Below are 22,867 nucleotides of genomic sequence, written 5' to 3' on the forward strand. Positions count from 1 at the left end.
TTAAACACAATATCCAAACCACTTGTAACCTGTGTTACATAACACCCGTATAACACACCCAATTAGCACCCAATATCTTTGTATTACCAGACAGCTGGAACAATAGCAACAATGTAACAATACCCCTAGGATTGACACAGGATTATACTAAAACTACACAGTGTTATACAAACAAACACAAGGAAACCTGGTCTGTGTCACTGTGTCCACATTCTGCAAGTGTGTCCTTTTGTCACAAAAGCCTGTATCATGTATGGTATTATCAATATTACTGACAGTACTGTTGTGATGTAGATAGTTAACTATCCAAATATTCAATTGAAACCAAGTACGTAATTTACCTACTTGCTTAAATAGTGTCATTTATCTCAAAGATATTTCATAAGACCGGCACAAATTCCATGTGACAAATTTTCCTGACCAACATGAGTTGCCTGGGCTCATTTGAGGTTAATTTCTTAAAACAATATATCTGGAAATATTAAAGAAATGAATTCTTTAAAACAAAAAACACAGAGAATTGTTTTTTAATCAATAGCATTTTGAATTATGTCTTCTGTTTTTTTATGTTGCAAATGTTAGACCAGCTTTATCCTTACAAGAAGCAAGAAAGAATACTTTTCAATCCCATTTTAATAAATCTCAAAACAAAAAATTAAACTGGAAAGTAACGTTAATCACTTTTCATTAAGTCTAAAATCTGAAATTATCAAAAAATGCTGGTATGACTCTAATTGGAAGTAAACACATCTTTTAATTGTGTATAATAGATTTCACAAAATAGGGATATATTAGTATAGGATAAGAACAACTGTCTTGACAAATAATAATGAAAAACAAAACCTGTGTTGATTAATTAGTCTTTCAACACATATTATTAACCATTCTGACCCGCATGTTCCAATGATAGCTATGTTACCATGACAACATATCAAATTAATTCAAAGATTACATGAATTAACAATTATTATTCTTTCTCTTACAAAACATAAACTAAGATAAAACTGCATGTCACCTGTCCCTAATTTTAAGTTAAGATTAACAAACAAGACTTGGATTATAGGCTCCTTATCCTCCTCCCAGCTATACCTTCTCCTTATAACCAAGATGTCCAGTGTTTCTAGCTACAATCACTCAGACATAATCCTAACATGTGCCAGACGACATTCCCGCCACTTTTTCAATGAGAACAAAACTCCCCACACCTGATTGTCAAGGTGTATGTGTATGCCTGGTGGCTATGGTCTATAATGCTACCTGTGAATATCAACATCGTTAGTCCCATACAGCTATTTATAGCCGAGCCTTCATTGACAGCACACAAGCAGAAGCAAGAGTCCTGAAAACCTGCTGGACTGGTTTGGCTATATTTGAGTCAGTCGAGAAGCCTACTACAACAGTATACTGAAACAAGCTCTACCGGTGCCTCACCCTAGGACATTCATTTCAGCCGTTCAGTTTGTGTTTTGCCATTGAGTGACCTGTATCTGACTGACCAGTCCACCACCTGTCCACTATGGACCCAAAGTTCAACCCCGAGACGGCCAAGTTCTATTATTTTAGGTATATGAAGGAATACCGTGCTATCTGTGTTCTATGGGGCCTTCTATCCATCATCTGGTGTATTCTCAATGTGGTCACGTTTATTCAACCCCAGTGGATTGGTGATACCCCAGAAAGCTTCGGATACGGTCATGTCGGTGCCTACTCCTACTGCTACCCCCGACAACTCCAGGGCCATCTACGTCTGCAGCGGCACCTTCATCGACTTCAACACCATCCTTAACGACTCCTTCAAAGCAACCACATTTTTTGCCGGAGTTTCCGCTCTGCTCATGTTGATAACGGTAGCGGCCCTTCTCCTCTTCTTCTGCTTCAAGAAAACAGCTGTCTTCATCTTCTGTGGAATTCTCCAACTCATATCAGGTACTGTGCATGTCTCCATGTTATAATCATATTCAAGGTGTGCCTCCATCAGCCATAGCTGTTGACAAGTATAACATGTCCCACATGCTTGCTGTTGTCAACAACGACTGTCATTGCCATCATAAATATTCTTAACAAGTTAATCTCTATTTATATGCAAACACAATTGAACACACTGTCTCACATAGAAGGAACTACAGAGCCATAACTATCAATCAATATATGGTTGAAAGTCTCATCTCCACATAACTTTTTTTAATATTTTCAATGTCATATCAACAAAAAACCTATCATAAATATTTTAAATTTAGTTATGTTCTGTTCCAAATGAGTAGATTTAGGACACAAACATCCATGTTATTTTGTATTATTTTTTTATGCTAACACATTAGGCTTAAACAGAACAATGTTGTCCATTATACACCTGGGCAGGGGCTAGCTCAGTGGTTAAGGTGTTGGCTCATTTCACTAAAAGCCCATTTCAATTCCCCACATGGAAACAATGTTTGAAGCCAATTTCGCTGTGACAATGTTGGAATATTGCTGGAATGTTGCTAAAAGCGTTATAAAACTAGTCACTCACTCCATCTACACCATACACCATCTAACATTTTCCAAAGCATATATGAGCAAAGAGATACAATACAAGCTTTGTTCATTGTTCACTTAGCGATAACACATGGCACATCAAGCATGGCGCCATGCAGAACAAGAAAGTATATATGATAAGTACGACAATATATTGGGGGAAAACATATAATAACAATCCTTACTCATCCAAATACCTGAAGGTCAAGGGATCCTTGTCATAGCCCAATATTATGGGTAACAGATTTAAGGGTCACTATGCTCAAATAATATAGCAGCAATTTTCATGGACCACAGTAACCCCCTTAAATTTCTGACACTAGAATGATCTTTACCCCCCACTGACATCTACCCCATCCTCGACAATACCCCACCATACCCCCTCAATGGCCTATATTCCACACCCTCCGTCATCTCACCCCCACACCCCCTCATTGACCACACTATTCCACACCCTTCGCCATCTCACCCACCACACGCCCTTAATAACCACACTATTCCACACCCTTTGTCATCTGACCCACCACACGCCCTCACTGACCACACAATTCCACACCCTCTGTCATCTGACCCACCACACGCCCTCACTGACCACACAATTCCACACCCTCTGTCATCTGACCCACCACACGCCCTCACTGACCACACGATTCCACACCCTCTGTCATTTGACCCACCACATGCCCTCACTGACCACACCATTCTACATCTTCCGTAATCTCATCCACCACACCCCCTCAATGACGACACAATTCCACCATCTCACCCACCACACCCCCTTACTGACCACACTATTCCACAGCCTCCGTCATCTCACCACCTCAATGACCACACAATTCCACCATCTCACCCACCACACCCCCTTACTGACCACACTATTCCACAGCCTCCGTCATCTCACCACCTCAATGACCACACAATTCCACCATCTCACCCACCACACCCCCTTACTGACCACACTATTCCACCCCTTCCGTCATCTCACTACCTCAATGACCACACAATTCCACCATCTCACCCACCACACCCCCTCCATGACCACACTATTCCACACCCTCCGTTATCTCACCCCCTCAATGACCACACAATTCCACCATCTCACCCACCACACCCCCTCCATGACCACACTATTCCACACCCTCCGTTATCTCACCCCCTCAATGACCACACAATTCCACCATCTCACCCACCACACCCCCTCCATGACCACACTATTCCACACCCTCCGTCATCTCACCCCCTCAATGACCACACAATTCCACCATCTCACCCACCACACCCCCTCCATGACCACACTATTCCACCCCCTCCGTCATCTCACCCCATCAACCCTGAATCCCTTCATGATGCATTACCAACAAGGAGTGGACAAGTAGCCCAGAGGTCAAAGCATTGTTCATGGCACCAATGACAGTAGTTCAGCTCCGAACATGGTTATCGTGTGTCAGTTCTTGTCCTCTGAGACTACTGCAATATTTCTAAATATTTTAAAGCAAAAGAAACCTACTAATTCATCTTACCAGTTAACTAAAACAATCATCAAATGCTTTGATAAAACAGTTCTCATTACAAATGTTTAAATGAAAAATGTATTTATACAGCGACAGTATCATATACTTCATGCAGGTATCGTTCTTCATAATCTATTTACATTGACTTAAACATACTAGAATAAGTGAGAGAGTGCTATAATGTACTGAAGTCATATGATTCACTATCGCTGAAGTCACAGTCAAAATATAAGATAGCTACACAATAAATTGCAAAGAACAATGAAGAACGAAGTGTGGTTTATTTCATGATAAAACCTTCTTCTATCATGACGTCATTTCTGGAGATTTGAACAAGCTCTCGCAACTTGATGATTTTTTAAAAGGGAGTGTCTATAGATTTGTTCCCCTTAGATATAACTGGGCAACGCAAATAAATGGGAAGGTCAAACGATCGAATCCAAAAGCGGGTGAGATATGACAATCGGTATTGGGAAAAAAGGTACAGGTAATTGATGTGAGGATTGTGAGAATATGCGGGAAATACCCACCTGTGCATAAAATGGACTTGTCCGACTTTGCCGAAATCAGATTCTATTGAGAGAGCCATCATTATTAAAATATGTGTAAATATTTTAAAAGCTTGTACATTTTAGTAACATCCTTAAAGAGCTGTACATAACGTTGATATCTCATATAAGAAATAAACGACTCGTGGTCGTTGTTTATCGTAAAACACTGCAGTAAAAATAAACCACTCAGCTGCGTGCATCATGATTTATTCTCCCATTCATCGTTTATTTCTTAAATAAAGTTCGCTATCTCTGAAGGCACAGTCAAACTTAAGTTCAATATATCTGAAGTCACAGTCAAAATAAAGTTTACAATCTCTGACATCACTGAAGCCCTCTAGATAAACCAGTCAAAGGACAGTAAACTGCATAATAAAAAGTAACATTTTCACTGATATATTTTCTCATTCGGGAACAACTTGCAAAACTTTCGTTCTGTACTGCTACTATTTCTTTCATTATTGAGAAACAATGAACTATACATGCAATACAATCAAACAAGAAGTATGTTAGTATATGTGGTGACCTGTCGTCCTGTGTACAGTGTACAGGTCACATTTTTCATTTTGTTTGTTGTTTAACGCCCCACTCAGCAATATTCCAGCTATATGACGGCGGTCTGTAAATAATCGAGTCGAGTCGAGTGATTAATATCATGAGCATCGATCCACGCAATTGGGATCGATGACATGCATCAACCAAGTCAGCGAGGCTGACCACCCGAACCCGTTAGTCGCCTTTTACGACAAGCATAGTCGCCTTTTACGGCAAGCATGGGTTGCTGAAGACCTGGGCCACGTTCCACAAAGGGATCACTAGGGTGATCGTAAGTCCCATACTTTAACATAGGTTTACGATCATCGTAGCGCTAAGATCGCTTTGAGGAACGGGGCCCAGTTCTAACCCGGATCTTCATGGGTCGTACAGGCTGTCACATTTCAGGTGAGGTCAAACAACACAGGTTGCAGAGAGTAGGTTGATGGGTTCGTCAGCTTGACGCTGTGTTTTTAGACTTCAGGTCTGCCTCATACGAATGATATGTAACACATGTGGTGTCTCTTCAGGCAAGTGACATTGTCCACAATGAGTCTCTGATCACAAAGCAGTGAATGGGTACCCAGTAGGGTGCCATAGTAACGTGACTGTTAACCTTCTAGCGCATCACAGGTATCGGAGAATGTAAATTAAGTTACACAGACTGTAACAATAAGACCTATCATGGTAAAGGCATATTTGAAAAATTATACATTATAAAATGTTTCAGCTTCTTGTGTTATTCCAAAAATCGTTCAGCTGGCAGGATTCATACCACCACACAGAATGCTTAATGTTTCATAACAGATGCAACACTGACAAAACTAACACACACAAAAACAGGGACACATGTTTGTTATTTTTTTATTTCACCAAGTAAATTATAAGTGGTGGAAAGTTTTCTCCTTGACTTGACATCCATGCTCACTTTCAGAAAAGTATTGAAAGATAATTTGTCAGATGTTCTTTCACCAAACCCCTCTACCCGCCATCTGTCACCAGTGGAACTTAATGTGAATTACAATACATTACATTACACTGAAGGACATAAACGGGGGTTCTGCACTTACTAGCTTCGCCGTAATCCAAATAAAGTTCACCTGCCATGATACAACTGAAAAACTCATTCCTGTAGAACACTTTGGTTTTCCAAATTCCATCTGCAATGATATAACTGACATATGGCTTACTGTAAAACCCATCTCTCTCTCGCGGACGTGTTCTCATCGAGATACCCGCTCAGGGGCATTGAGGGAGCAAACAACTTGAAATATGCATGAGGACTTTGTCTCCACCACATTTAAGTTCTCCCATAACACGACACACAACACAACAACCCACGTCCCTGCAACACAATGAGTCCCTCGCCCCTGTGACACACTCCTCTATACGTTAATGTAGCACACCATACAACGTCGCTGAATCGTCTCGACACAAAACCACTCTCTCACGCATTCTGCCACAAAATTTTGTTCAGTTTTCTATATCTTCTTTCTTCAAAGCAAAATTACTCATTGATGAAAAATGTACTGTCAGACAAAACATTTCCAATCGGGGAAAAATATTCCAGGAAATGAAACAATAAGGGTGTGGCTGGTCAACATAAAATCAAATGTTTCACGAAACATAGAATTGCTTATGGATTTAACATGCTGTGTCAGACATTTCCAATCAATAAAAATACCAGGAAAAGAAAACAAACAGGCTTGGTGTTCATGGTACACAGAATAAACAGTGTAAACTTGTTTTATGCATAAAAGCAGGTTGGGTTGTATACTCCCCAGGGAGCTGAGAATGATTCTTGAGTGCACACTGATCCAGTGACCGGGGTAATAACAGCGCTTTGAGCATGCCCATGAGTGCTGTGGAAATATGCATATAGTATATAAATAGCCTTTTATTATTATGTGATGGTATCCTGAAGACAATCTACAGGGGTAGACAACATAAGTCTTATCCAATTTGTCTGCAGCTGATTTTGAACAGGTGGTCATGTAAAATAACTAACCTTAGGGATAAAAAAGAAATAGTACGTTTAGATTGTTACTTGTCTCAGACTAATGGACTAGAGGCCATGCCTATCTCTGAATCAACTGTGAAAATCGGTTGTGGTCATTAGCATGAGGACTGCTTCATGGCATCTAGGCATGATGACACACACGCCCGCCCACTCAATTCTCAGATTTTGTTCACTCTAAGTAGGGTAGCCTAGTGGTTAAAGCATTGGAACCGAAGGGCCCAGGTTCGATTCCCAAAATGGGTACAATGTGTGAAACCTATTTCTGGTGTTCTCCGCCCTGATTTCAGGAACATGGCTAAAAGCGATCTACAACCATACTCACTCACTCACTCACTCTTACCAAACATGGGGTAAGAAGGAGCTAGCAAAGAAATAATTCAAAATTAAATCAACAAAGATAAAGTTTGATTTAGTGAGGAAATTGTTTTTGTAAAATATTTTACTCAGCATTGCTGAGATCATAAACATGATAATAAATGAATAATTATATTTTCATTTCCACCCCCATCAATCGACAGGGGTAGACACCATTGGTCTCATCCAACTAGTCTGCTGCTCATTTTGAACTGGTGCTCATGTAAAACAACTAGATATAGAGATAAAAACTACCGTATTCGATAATAAATGAATTATTATATTTTCATTCCCACCCATATCACTGACCCAATCATCAGTTTATGATCCCCAAGTGCCTGCAGATGAAGAAAACTGCAATGAGTGTTTACTTTCTTCTTCACTTAATGAAACCTACCCAAACATACATGTTTCATATGAATCACCTCAGTCTTAAGTTCATGTCCACAGATGCCTTGAGTGAGTGAGTGAGTGAGTGAGTGAGTGAGTGAGTGAGTGAGTGAGTTGGGTTTAATGCCGCCTTTAACATTATTCAAGTTATATCACGGCATGTCAGCTTAATGTGGGAGGAAAGACCCAAGTGATGCAGGTCTCAGACGTTTACCACTTCAGTGATACCCACGAGCACGGGTATGGTGCTGACAAACCTAGAAACACAATCAGGGCGAATCAGGATTCGAACCCGCAATCATAGGTTTCTGGCGTGCCTAAGGGACGCAACTCTGCACAGCGAATCGTGCACCCTAGACGACTGGGACACCTGTGCCCCCCAGATGCCTTGAACATGTTAACAATTTAAAACATGTCTATAAACAAAAATACCCCAAACTCACATTTGTGTAAGATTGGGATGAAATTCTCACAATCAACCTCAAATTACCTCAGCTTACCAAGTGAGATTTAGAGTTTGTAATTAAGATAAGTCTGCCAGTCGGAGACCAGTAAACTTCAGGAAGGACAATAGTGACATTACCTTGTGTAACCATTAGTTAGAAGGCAATTCTGTAAGTGATTGTTTTTGTGGACTGGTGACAGTAACAACCTTTTCTAACCCTGTCTACAGACACAAAATACCGTCTCCAAACTTTGAATTGTCAACGTTTACTACTTCTGAACGTTCTCTATGCAGAAATGTATGGCTGACTAAACTCAACAAGTAAAATAGCCTCTATAATAGACTGTATGATTGACAAGAAGGAACAGTGACCCACAGGCCCCCTACATTGACGCTCTCTGTATGAGTAGGTGGAAATACACACACGATTGTTGGGATATATACAAAGAGACGGAATGCTTCAGTTCAAGTGCAGGTCTTATCAATGACTCATGCACAGAAACAGGATGTAAGAACTGATGCAGGTAGTCGGATAAAATTAAAGATTCAGTTAGCTTGTGTTTGACAAGTTCATTGATGGTTAGAATTTTTATATGGTATATGTCTGAGAACTGTCATGAGTCATTTCGAAGATAAGCTTTATGTGTTTTCAGCTTTGTGGAGTGAGTGAGTGAGTGAGTGAGTGAGTGAGTATGGTTATACACCACTTTTAGCAATATTCCAACACTATCATGGCAGGGAACACCAGACATGGGCTTCACACGTTGTACCCATGTGGGGAATAGAACCCGGGCTTTTGATGTGACAAGCAAACACTTTAACCACTAGGCTACCCCACTGCCCCTGCATTGACCAAGAAAAGTAAAAAAAGAAAAGAGGCTTTAAAACAAATGATTGGAATATCAGTGTCTGTAGGCCTTTCTTGACACCTGCTAACAAGCTAGGGTAAGGCAAAATGGGGTTTAAAATTGTGTCAAAATTTATTTTACTTTAACAGCGACATGTTCAGAAGGGTTAAAATGGCTATTCCACACAGACACACTACTGACTTCGAGGTGACCGGACTTTGTTTCAGCATGTTTAATGCTGAACACCAGGGAGGGTAACAAAATTACCATCTTTTAACATCTTTTAATATGACATGGCCAGGAATCGAAGCAAGGAGCAGACGCTCTATTGACTAGACCACAGAGGCGGTCTGCTAAGTTGCTAAGCGACATGCTGAGATCTCAGATATGCGAATATTTAGAATCTGTGTAAGAATGTGGTAAATATCTGCATTATACCAGTATGATATGTAAAGATGATACTGTAACGCATACCATGTGACCAAGTAGACACAATTTATGGATAACAACTTCTTTAATACTGTAAAGGTAACGTTTCGGAATACAGTGGTATAGATCCTTATACCTTTATCGTTAACGACTGCTATAAGGATCTATTGCCTATACCAAAACGTTGCCTTTACGGTATTAAAGAAGGTGTTATCTATAAATTGTGTCTACTTTGTCATCCGTCCACTTCTCGGTAATGTAATGCCTATCAAACATTGCAAACTATGTGTTCAAAAATTCAATCTCTTCATCGGGTGAAATAACCCCAAAGTAAGTTTCCACATTTCTCACAACCACATATCATAAATCACAATTAGCTAATCTGATTATTAGAAAGAATGTTTAATATATAATGTATCACTTGATAAGGATATAAAGGATCACCAACAGTTTACCACCAATAATACCTCAAACCGGATTACTGAGAAACTACGTGTCAAACACATTTTGTATGTCTTCTTTCAAGTAGATGATACAAGCTGTACATATTTGTTTGGGTGAGAAGACACAAAGGTCTTCTTCCTCTAAACTAATACCAGTGTATAATGTGTGTCCGGTGTGTCCTACCACTGGTACTGATCATATATATTATGCGTGGGTGAAACACCAAATACCTTTACTGTTCTGAAATTGTTCTCATTAAGCCTATAAAGACTTGATAATATCTGCACATCATGATTATAAGTTTCAAAAAGTATTTCAAATTGAAAATCATTTATAATTTGAAATGAAGCAGGTTTTATTAGCTGTAGGTGTGAAATGATACACCGGTGCATGTTGAATTTTCATGTCATGATACAAAAAACTAGGCCTGGTATGAAACACCAACTGTGCAATCCGATACGTATTATGTTATGTTATGATTTGTATCACGACGCTTGCATGTGCTTTTATCTGTGGTGCCTAAGCCATCTTTTTCATAGACAGGAATGCCAAATACCTGGCACACTAACGATTTACAGTTGGCAGCGTCAAGTATCGCGCAATGGATTAAAAATATTTACGTTTTCACTACTCATTTTCACTAGTAATCAGTGTTTGGTGTAACATTTATTAAAGAATACATTTGAGGTAAGAATCGGTTCTTTAATACTCAGTGTGATTGTGATCGATACTTGTATTGAGAAGTGACAAATCACGATCCACCAATGCATTTGCGTCTCGTCCCACTGCTACAAAACATGATACATGTTTTATCGATACAAGATGATACACCACTAAAACAAATTATTTTGCTTGTTTTCTTTACAATGAGGAAAAACCTGTAGTACAATGATGCATGAAGATAAGAAAACACAACTTTAAGGACAACTACTTTGAGCTTATTGCATTAGCAATGTTTCAATGTAGATTGTTATTGATAACAGTGTTGGTATCTATTTACTCACCAACTGCTAGAATGCCAATCAAATAGTTAGATGCATCATATTTCTTAAACCTGCTCTGAAATATTTATATTCAATAAGTTTCCATGCAATTTGACATGAATATGTGCATCGCATTATGTATAATGGTCCATGTATTATAATATATATCGTATCATGACCCATGTATCATGATATGTAACGTATCATGGTCCTTGCAGTATCGTTTCACCCTAAATTAATAGTGTATTGTAACTTAAGCCTAAAAAAATAACCACCCACATTTGTTATGACAGAGCCATACCTACTTTGGTCAAATTTGTTAAATATTTCGCATGTTCTGTGTCAAGAATTTCTTGTTATGTTAAGTACAAATGTCGACGGCAACCACACTTTATCCATTCACAGCAGTCCTATAAATGCAGTATTCCTGAATACCTCGATCAATTTCAATGATTAATGTTAGAAGGGAAAAAAAAACTTTTACCACAGTTACAGATCATCCCCTTGTCAAGCATTATAAATCATTAGTTTCTCTTAGGTACAATATTTAAGGATTCAGGGTTCAGTGTTCACATTAAGCATGACAGGCGTTCTTGTCATAATTACATATCTATATTTCTAGAGTTACATCATAAAGCAGAAAAGATCCTAGGACGACACCCACCCTAATTTATTTTGTATTCTATACATGAGCATTCTAGACAAATAAACTGTATACGCTCTGGGCCCCGTTCCATAAAGCGATCGTAGCTCTAGGACTGTCGTAAGCCTATGTTAAAGTATGGGAGTTACGATCATCTTAGCGGTATGATTGCTTTGCGGAACACTGTCCTGGACTACAGGTTAAAGTTAAAGGCTGAATCAGCAAATATAGTTTGTCATATTTATGGATGTACCAAGCATGCATACAATGACCTGGTATGTCATACAACACACCTAACTGCATTCTTAACGCCCAACTGGAAGGACAAGACACACAACATACCCCTGTCGCAGAGAGCTGATCATGGCTGACCAGTTGTGAGGAGCACGATCTGTGACCATTTCAACCATGACAGCATGTGATATCAAGCATATGCCATCTGAATTAATCTTTGCTCATCAAGCTGTACGTGCCCAAAGATAGAAATGGTGAAATATTGAAATTCATATTTTTCATTTTATGATGGATTTTTCATTTAATGAAAAAACAATTTATTTTTTGGCAGAACTACATGCAGCATATACTACATATTGTTTAAAAGGGAGCAAAACTACTGTTTTATTGAATATATGCTGTGTAAATTAATCATTTTCCAAAAGAAAGGATCCAGACTATAATAACAACAATAATAACATAATAAAAACACAAAAATAACAATTTGTAATAAAACTATTCTGTATACATAACATTAATAAAAGTTATTTTCTTGTCATATAATGAATGCTGGCTGTTTAAAAATTCCCAGCACAAAATTAAGGATGAACACTAAAATCAAATCAGAAAGACTAATTGTAATTGTGTTTACTTTTTATTCCTTAAATTCAGTAACCATGGTATTAGTGATAGCATCTATTCATGATTTCATCCTATTTTTTCAAATTTCAAATAATCTTTCCAAAGAGGATATTTCAGCCATGAGAGTATAACACTCTACAGGTTCACCGTCATGGAACACTAGACAAACACAGGAACCATTCCTGAAGATAAACCCGCCCAAAACATGACATAGTAAGCAATGTGAAGACGGGTAGGCCGTTATACCACCTCACACAGGCTATTAATAGGCGTGGTCACTGAGAGGAATGTCATACAGCCTCATAGGATACTCAGGAATCTCGTCAACAATCCAAAGAGAAACAGAGTGAGTGAGTGAGTCAATGTCATCAATAACAACTTAATATCACAGGGCTGTGAATAAATCTGGGCAAGGCAAACCAGTGGTTGATAGCAAGAACACTACTGGCACAATGAACCAAATTATAAGGACATATTAATAACTTTATGATCAGATGTCATCCCTGTCTGCCACAAGTCCAAACACCTGCAGTCAGTTGTCTAAAGTCAAAGGTATTCTGGGGCTAGGAGAGGTTCAGACTTTTAGCAGGTGCCCTTATGTTATCACTGTCCATGCCAGTGAATGCTTCACTTCAAATTGTATATCTGTGATGTCGATATAGAGAATCTCACCCGAGTGTCTTTTGATATCAAATATATCAACACGAGTTGATAAAAGGGGGAAAACTCCAAGGCTTGATATCAAAAGACACGAGGGTGAGATTTTATTTATCATCCAACATCATTCTTCCAACTTTTTCAGTTTGTAGAAAGTTAAAAGCAGTGTCTTAAGTGTAAAAAGTACTGCTAAAAGCTTCAGTAGCACAGCCATTAGTGATGTCATTTTATTGTGACGTCATGGTAACCAATGACGTCACAATGGTCTGCAAAGCATTGTGATGCAATTTCATTGCAGCGATATCTACAGTATAGAAATCGCTTGATTTCACCCAAGAATATCTCCTGTGTGAGCCAGTTTGGGATGATAAAACTTATATGATGGATGGAATGGTTTCCATGACAATAAAGTAATATTAAGATGATCTAATGACTTTACCAGAAGTTGAATTTTTAGTGACATCTTTTATTTAAATATCTATCATACAAATGAGAACATATCTGAATTTTTTATTCAACAACTGATACATTATGAAACAATCTGTTGTTTTTACATAATCTCTCATATGGCATCAAAACAATTAAAACATGTGTATCCTTCAAATACAAAACAAGGACAGTTGTCAAATCTTACAAAAATAATAATTAGAAGGCCCCTTGAAGATAGCTAAACACCATCCATACCAATAAAAGTATTATTGATAAGGGAACATAAAATCTTGACCCCAAGCTGTTCTTCTTTTGTATAATCCCTGAGGCTACCCCTTCAATTAGCTTACAATAAAAAGCACTCCACACCCTCAAGGCCCAATCCTCTCGGATAGCAAGAGGGTAACAACAGGTATTTTCACATACCTGTGGTCGTTACAGGTAAATACCTGTATACTTAATTACCTGCCTATTGTAAAACTTATATAACTGCTATTAATGCAAGTCTCTAGACAGGAGGATTAATCCAAACCTATTCACAGAAGTAGGTGAGGTGAATTGGGGATTAACGTTGTGTCCAAGACTTTGCACTTATATAGCGATGTGCTTGATCATGCATGTGGCTGCTTGTACTAGTCTGTAATTATACCGATTCATAGTGCCAGCCCACGGAGATACCATGCCGCAATTTAACATGAATACCAAACTCACACACAGTATACGGACTCCGAGCCGACCAGTCCTTGTTTTAGCCCCTTAATGCCGAGCCGACCAGTCCTTGTTTTAGCCCCTTAATGCCGAGCGCCAGACAGGGTAACAACAAGTTCCATCTTTTAACGTCTTTTGTTATGATGCGACCAGGGATCAAACCCTGTATCAATTCTTGTAATCATATCACTACCTTCACATACCTTTAATGATGTAATTAGGTATGCCTGTATGCCCGTAGGGATGATGTGAGTAATTAGATACAGTGTTTCGACATTAAGCATGGTCATCAAGGGGCCCTTGTCATAACCCTAATGTTGTTATATTTTACTGACATATATGGTCAACGGGATTGGGAAAAAGTTATCCAACTTAGATGGCCCATTCCCTAATGTATTTGTACAGACATTGATTTTACATGTCCTCCTCTTAGTCTTGACATGACAAATCATAAACACAGATGGCCATATATAGGCAACAGTTACTCATCCATGTCCTCCTCTTAGTCTTGACATGACAAATCATAAACACAGATGGCCATATATAGGCAACAGTAACTCATCCATGTCCTTCTCTTAGTCTTGACATGACAAATCATAAACACAGATGGCCATATATAGGCAGCAGTAAATCATCTATGTCCTCCTCTTAGTCTTGACATGACAAATCATAAACACAGATGGCCATATATAGGCAACAGTTACTCATCCATGTCCTCCTCTTAGTCTTGACATGACAAATCATAAACACAGATGGCCATATATAGGCAACAGTAACTCATCCATGTCCTCCTCTTAGTCTTGACATGACAAATCATAAACACAGATGGCCATATATAGGAAACAGTAACTCATCCACATCCTCCTCTTAGTCTTGACATGACGAATCATAAACACAGATGGCCATATATAGGCAACAGTAACTCATCCACATCCTCCTCTTAGTCTTGACATGACGAATCATAAACACAGATGGCCATATATAGGCAACAGTAACTCATCCACATCCTCCTCTTAGTCTTGACATGACAAATCATAAACACAGATGGCCATATATAGGCAACAGTAACTCATCCATGTCCTCCTCTTTCAGCGGTGTTCATGTTCCTGGCCTGCGTCATCTTCCCCAGCGGTTGGGATCACGAAGAGGTCCGGAAGGTGTGTGGCAGCTCTGCTGACGAGTACCGTCTCGGCGAGTGTGGCATCCGCTGGGCCTACATCCTTGCCATCCTGGGAATCTTCGACTCAGCGGTTTTAGCTGTACTTGCATTCTTCCTTGCGTCCAAGAGGGCGAAGATTGAAATCTATTCCACAACGGGCACAGTCACAAAATGTGAGTATCTCTGTTTGTCTCAGTCGTAATATAAACTGACTAAAAGACCAAACACTCCAAATTGTAGTTTAAACATGATAAGAACCACACGCTCCTTGCCCAGATACAAGATGTTCACAGACCAAGCATCCCTAGCCTAGATACAAGATGTTCAAAGACCAACAATCTCTAGCCTAGATACAAGATGTTCAAAGATCAAGCATCTCTAGCAATGATACAGAGTGAAAGATTCCCAGTCATGTAATCAGATGTATAAAGAAAAGAAAAACTCACTTTATCATATGTCATGATATAACGTGTAAAGACCAAACACACCTAGTCATGATATAACACATATAAAGACTAAACATGCCTCAAGCTATAAAGACCAAATACATTTTGCCATGATATAAGACATGTAAAGACTGAACATGCCTTATGCTATAAAGACCAAATGAACCTTGTCATGATATATCATGTATGTCTCATGCTCTTCATTCTGCTATAAAGACCAACCACTCCTTGTCATGATATAACATGTATAATGTCTCATGCTCTTCGCCCTGCAATAAAGACCAACCACTCCTCGTCATGATATAACATGTATAATGTCTCATGCTCTTCGCCCTGCAATAAAGACCAACCATTCCTCGTCATGATATAACATGTATAATGTCACATGCTCCTCGTCCTGGTATAAAGACCAACCACTCCTCTAATAGAAACAATGTTGTATTTCCAGCTGAACTGAATGGCTACTCAGGGGACACACTCTCCAAGCACTCGGTGCCAATCAAGCCCATCGTCACAGTGCCAGAGATGCACCCTGATGTCGACCGGTACTCCGATTTCTCAAGCAGGACTGGTCCCCGGCAAGGCAACGGCAACTTCCAGCTTTAAACAACAGCAGTTGACTGCGAATATTATCTCAGATTGGCCATGGACTGCACAAGTGATCTAGATATTTATATCTTATATCGCATTGATAGCTAGTTAGTTCTGATGTGAGCTCAAATGGAAATAAAAAGGGACGAAAACATACATCTAAGTAACGTATCCCTATTTGATAAAATGGACCTGTTTATGAACACGACATGCAAATGTTGTTTCCTCCATCATGGCTGTGCATGGATCTTCCAGTAACTGCCAAACATTTGATCATTCAAAACCCTTTGGTCAGTATTGATGTCCCAACTTCTAACAACCTGCAATAGAACTTGTGACTTTTAATGCTAGGTATGTTTTCCATTGTGCAGTCCTCATTCTATCAACATGAAAATAATGGTGAAAATTCTACTACTCACCAAACAACTAGTTTTGGGACATAAAGGTCACCCAAACAAATGTGTGAAAATGGCCAAGTCGGTGGTTTGAGGAAGAGTTGATATTTCTGTACATAAAACACAGATTAATTAAGGACAAGTGTCTATACATCACAACCTATTTTATCTTGGTACTGCATATATGTTTAGTTACCGTATTCAACGTAATAAGCGCCCAGGGCACTCTCAAAATTAGAACTAGGGGGCTCTTATTAGAATATTATTTTGGTGAAAAATAAACAGAGTTGAAAGATAAATTTTGAGGTTTATGCTGACAGACTGAAATGTTTAGATACGGCAGATATATTCTTCCAGAATTTAATTGCCCATAATAAAGGGTGCATATAGCACACGAGTGCGTATTATACACGAATAAATAAGTCTTGTGTACATTGATCAATCGGAAGGGGTGCTACTTGGGATTGTTCACTAGCCAATATATTAGCAAATATCGCTGTGGGCGCTTATTAGAGCGGGGTGCTTATTACGTCGAATACGGTATGTTATTTTCTAGATTTTAAGAAATGTTAAACATATCACTGCTTGCACATATAACTTGGCAAAAACATTTTAACAGCTTCATTATTTAAGTTGAAAACAGACTACAAACAGATTTCTGAAGAAATCACTTGAAATAGTGAATCATTTTCATTGAGATAGGCCTTGCATGTTTCATGCCGAAAGCCTAAAATAGAAATCAAATTGTTTGTAGTCTTTATTCCACAAAAATACATAGAAACAAACAAACTTATTTACAACAGCATAAACACCACTTCTTGTATATATTTTTATACAACATATAATTATATGTATATAACATTTATGAAAAAAAAGGTTTCAAAATGGTTGTGAATGTTCATAAAATATCATATCTGTGATTTCATCTTCATTTATTTTAGATTTTCCTTTTTAAGATGTGACATGATGTCAAAAGACATTTGTGCCGCTATTTCTTTTTATGCTCAAAGATCATGCAACATTGTTTTCGGACACTACAATAATAAGATAATAATAAGATAATAAGATGCTACGATCATGTTGAGCAGTGTGGGTTCACATAAACTCAATAAATCATGTAACCATGAGGACTGTCAAGTTATTAAAGAGAGAAGATTGACTTTATGCCAAGCAACATGGCCGTGTATTCCATGAGGCATTATTTATTATAACAATGTTAAATACCTGAGATATCAATTAGCACATGATATTGCCAAGTGTAAAATGTACCCTGTTACATTCCATGTCTTGAATAACTGTTTCACAGTACACGAAAATGCAAAAGATTTAATTAATCCAAATGTCCATGTGAAAATAAAAATATCAAATGAAAAATATATGAATTAAATTGAGTATTTCATGAATTTAAATAAAAAATTTGAAACATTTCATGTAATGTAATTTATTTAATAATCAGGATATCACCTGTACAACAATGTTGAAACAATCACAAAGACTATTTCTTTGTTTCTTGTACTGCAGTGAGTGAATTGGGTTTAATGCCAGATACATAACAGTGTGTCAGCTTGAAAGCCTTTTCTGTCAGGTTAATGTAGAACGAGTGAGTGAGTGAGGCTTTACGTCGCTTTTAGCAATTTTCCAGCAATATCACGGTTGGGGACACCAGAAATGGGCTTCACACATTGTACCCATGTCGGGAATTGAACCCGGGTCTTTGGCGTGAAAAGCGAATGATTTAACCACCAGGCTACCCAACCGCCTCGAGTGAGTGAGTGAGTGGGCTTAATGCAACTTCTCAGACGTTTACCACTTCAGTGAAACCCATGAGGATGGGTATGGTGCCGACAAACCCAGAAACATAATCCAGGTGAACCGGGATTCGAACCCACGATCATGGGTTTCAGGCATGCCCAAGGGACGGAAGTCTACACAGCGGCACCTAAAAAAACAACTCGGCCATCTGTGTCCTTGATGAGGAAAGATTTCTGGCTCTTCAAAGGGACCCAACACTGCACAGTTAAATGTGACAGTCAATTGCCCACTACTTGAGCAAGTGAATGTACCGTAGTGAACAAAATGTTGTCTACAGAGATAGAGCAGCAAGCAATTGTCCAGCTACACCACCACGGATCATGCAAGCCAGTGACTGAAAGTACGAACAATTATCCACACCACTCGGACAAGATTATTCACATAAATCTGTATCCCTGTGGACCGGGAACATTTGTCTGGACTAGACAAACCAAACACTGACTGTGTAAGCATCAATCGACACACTAGGGCAGTAAATATGCTGTCCCCATCCTATCCTCAGTTAAGTTTTGTAATAGTAGCAGTAACTCAACTGTAACAATTATGACATGACTTGCGGCTACACAGAGTATGGGCTGTTCCATTGACTATTAGTGTTTTCCTAATTGAATCCAAATTTGGTGACCGCAGCTAGTTTGTAGCACACACATTGGCATCCTCAATTATCTAGCTGATCATCTCAATTCAATCATCATAAATACCCTTTTTCCTGCCATAGCTTCCTTATGAGCCTGATTCGAAAAGCACAACACGAAAATTAGCCATCCACTCATGAGTGAGTGAGTGGGAGTGAGTGAGTGAGTGAGTGAGTGAGTGAGTGAGTGAGTGAGTGGTTATATACCACTTTTAGCAATATTCCAACACTATCATGGCAGGGAACACCAGACATGGGCTTCACACGTTGTACCCATGTGGGGAATAGAACCCGGGCTTTTGATGTGACAAGCAAACACTTTAACCACTAGGCTACCCCACTGCCCCTGCATTGACCAAGAAAAGTAAAAAAAGAAAAGAGGCTTTAAAACAAATGATTGGAATATCAGTGTCTGTAGGCCTTTCTTGACACCTGCTAACAAGCTAGGGTAAGGCAAAATGGGGATTAATATTGTGTTAAAATTTATTGTACTGAGTGAGTGAGTGAGTGAGTGAGTGAGTGAGTGAGTGAGTGAGTGAGTGAGTGAGTGAGTGAGGTTTTATGCTGCTTTAAAAAAAATTCCAGCAATGGACTTCACACATTGTACCCATGTGTACTTCGGCGCGATAAGCGAACACTCTTTCCACTAGGCTACCCCACTGCCCCACCTCACAAATGAGAGAAATTCTGTGCTAGGTTACGGATAGGAGAGAAGGAAGTGGTGATGTCACTTCTGAAATGAAACTATGGTGAATGGGTCAAGGGTATGTATCAAACTAGAAGGGAAATTTTATACACTGGATGTATAATCAAGGATGATACATCAGCTGCTCGTGTTTACAGGCATCTGTACTGGTAATAATTGCCTTTGTTTCAGTTGAAAAAAAGCTTTCTAAAGAGCCTATTGCATATTACCTTAGTACATGTGTTTACTGATTTATAGTAAAATACTCAGACGGACAGTAAGTTATCACTAGTGATGCACTCCTGACAGTATTGTTGATGATTTGACCTGAATTTTCTGCATCATCTTATCCTGACGCCAATGTTGTTTTTCTATCATATAATCCCTGAGGCCACCCCTACAATTAGCTTACAATCAAATGCCTTCCACTTCCTCAAGGCCCTCAGGTAGCATCAGTGGGTAACAATGACTTTAATAGGTATAATCACATACCTGTGCCTCTTACAGGTAAGTACCAGTTGATCATTGTAAGGTATAATTATTACTCATAGGTCGAGGCATGGCAAATTATTTTTATTATTCATAATATATAACATGAATTATCATGTTTTTATTATTGTTTGATATAATTTGTATTAATTATGTATGCTGTATACAGATGGCAACAGTTACTATTGTTTGTTTGTTATTTAATATTCCAGCTATATGATGGCGGTCTGTAAATAATCGTGCCTGGATCAGAAATTCCAGTGATTGACATCATGAGCATCGAACTACACAAATGGGATACGATGATATGCAAAACCAAATCAGCGAGCCTGACCACCCTAACACAGACAGACACATACATGCACAACGCCCCTCCTGATTCTAAATCTCAAAAGACTTGTTCATACATAGCTATATACAGTTTGTTTGTTGTTTAATGCTGCACTTAGATTGTCTATAAATAATCGAGGCTTGACCAGACTATCCAGTGATTGGCATCATGAGCGTCAATCTACACAATTGGGATCAATGACATGCATCAACCATGTCAGCAAGCCTGGCCACCCGATCCCGTTAGTCGCCTCTTACGACAAGCATAGTTTCCTTTTACGGCAAGTATGGGCTGCTGAAGACCTATTCTACCCCCGATCTTCACAGGTCGTACAGGTCACAATTGATTCCATGACATGCATCAACCAAGCCAGAAAGCACAACTCCTTATTCTGTTAGTCGCCTAGTCAAGAAGTTAATTTTCAACACCTTATAGCATTCATCAATACAGGGTGACCAATCAGATTGATTATTGACATCTATGAGAGGTCCTATAGTGAAATTGCTTCACGGACAAGCTACAGTAAATTAATTATTAAATTTTAATCCAAACTATTCAAATATGAGAAAAGGGAGGCATGATATTTTTTAGATTTTATATATTTGACAAACAAACTTTCCAAGGCATCTGTGTACACCAAATGTTGACGGATGTGATTCACATAAATCATGAATGTTTGGTTGAACTATGGTGTCAGGGCTCAATGCAAGGAAATTCATCTAACTTGTACCAGGTGATGTTGACATGAAAACCCAGTTGCACCAGACAAAAAAAACAGGTGCCACCCTGCTCCCATAAGATAATCAAACATAATCACTTTTATTAATGACGTATTGCTGTAAAATGTAATAGGAACGTGCACAAAATCTTTAAGTACCCACAGTTTGATGATGTCAAGCCCACAAGGCATGACAAAGTACACCTAACGTTGGGATTATTGATATAGTAGAGTAAATATACTGAACAGGTACTGAATGTGTTCAAAGATTAATGTTGTGTGGATGAAAGTCAGGCTGACACAAAATTTGAATTGTTTTTTACATGCACTTAATGCATGTTTACATAGATATTAGGTTACATTTTTCAATAACAGGTTTCTCTGGTGCATGTTTATATAAATCGAGCCTCAAGTATATAACATCTAGTAAGTGAGTGATCAAGAGAGTAAGGGTTTTAGGCCACTTTCAGTGCCGGTAATATTCCAGTAATATCAATCGAGAAATGGGCTTCACACATTGTACCCATGTGGGAATTAAATCCGATTTGAAACCAGGTCTTCAGGATGACTAGTAAACACTTTAACCACTATGCTACCCCACTGCCCCCATTTCATCAAGCAAAGTAAGAAGGGAACATGTGTAATTTTCTTCACCTTCAAGTCCTTGACCCTGTGTTTTGTAGTGAGGTGAGCAGCGATAAAAGATAATATTTATACATTAGTACCAATCTGTATATTGCTGAAGCTGGAAAGGCACATTTATAATAATATAGAGACTTTACATGGCTTAGTTCCTAAATGATCAAAGAGTTGATGCATTAAGAAGCTTATATTGACAAGACACTTGTAGTCTCTATTGCTGCAGTGAAAATAGGAAGATTATATGACACTTCAGGCATTTCTGACATTTTAAGCAGTTTATTTCGAAAGATTGGGAATTGATTTAAACCTTGGTCTTAACACTAAACTAGATACAGGCATTACACTAGGGTAGAATTTGCCACAATCAGTGGGCTTGGAAAGGGGGAACCTGTGAAGATCCAGGTTAGAAAAGGTCTTCAGCAACCCTTGTTTGTCATAAGAGGCGATTAATGGAATTGGGTGGTCAGGCTCGCTGACTTGGTTGATATCAATAACTAGATTGTCTGCTCCAAACTCAATTATGTACAGAACACCGTTATGTAGCAAGATATTGTTGACAGCGGTGTTAAACAACAACAACAAAAAAGGAAAAGGGTCTGAATGGTTGAGCACAGTACAGTGTCCGTTTGCTTGTTGTTTAACGCCGCACT

At 38.8% G+C, this 22,867-nt stretch overlaps 1 protein-coding gene and 1 pseudogene across 1 annotated transcript in view; one reads left to right on the forward strand and one right to left on the reverse strand.

Annotated features, from left to right (window-relative positions):
* Window positions 1-22,867, reverse strand: part of LOC139444950 (origin recognition complex subunit 5-like) — a 41,461-nt gene that overhangs the window by 16,761 nt on the left and 1,833 nt on the right. The window lies entirely within an intron of this gene.
* On the forward strand, window positions 1,366-17,968 carry LOC139444951 (LHFPL tetraspan subfamily member 3 protein-like; annotated as a pseudogene).

Source organism: Haliotis cracherodii, unplaced genomic scaffold (genome assembly GCF_022045235.1).
Source record: "Haliotis cracherodii isolate W230 unplaced genomic scaffold, xgHalCrac1.p SCAF_6, whole genome shotgun sequence".
Taxonomy (NCBI): Eukaryota; Metazoa; Mollusca; class Gastropoda; order Lepetellida; family Haliotidae; genus Haliotis; species Haliotis cracherodii.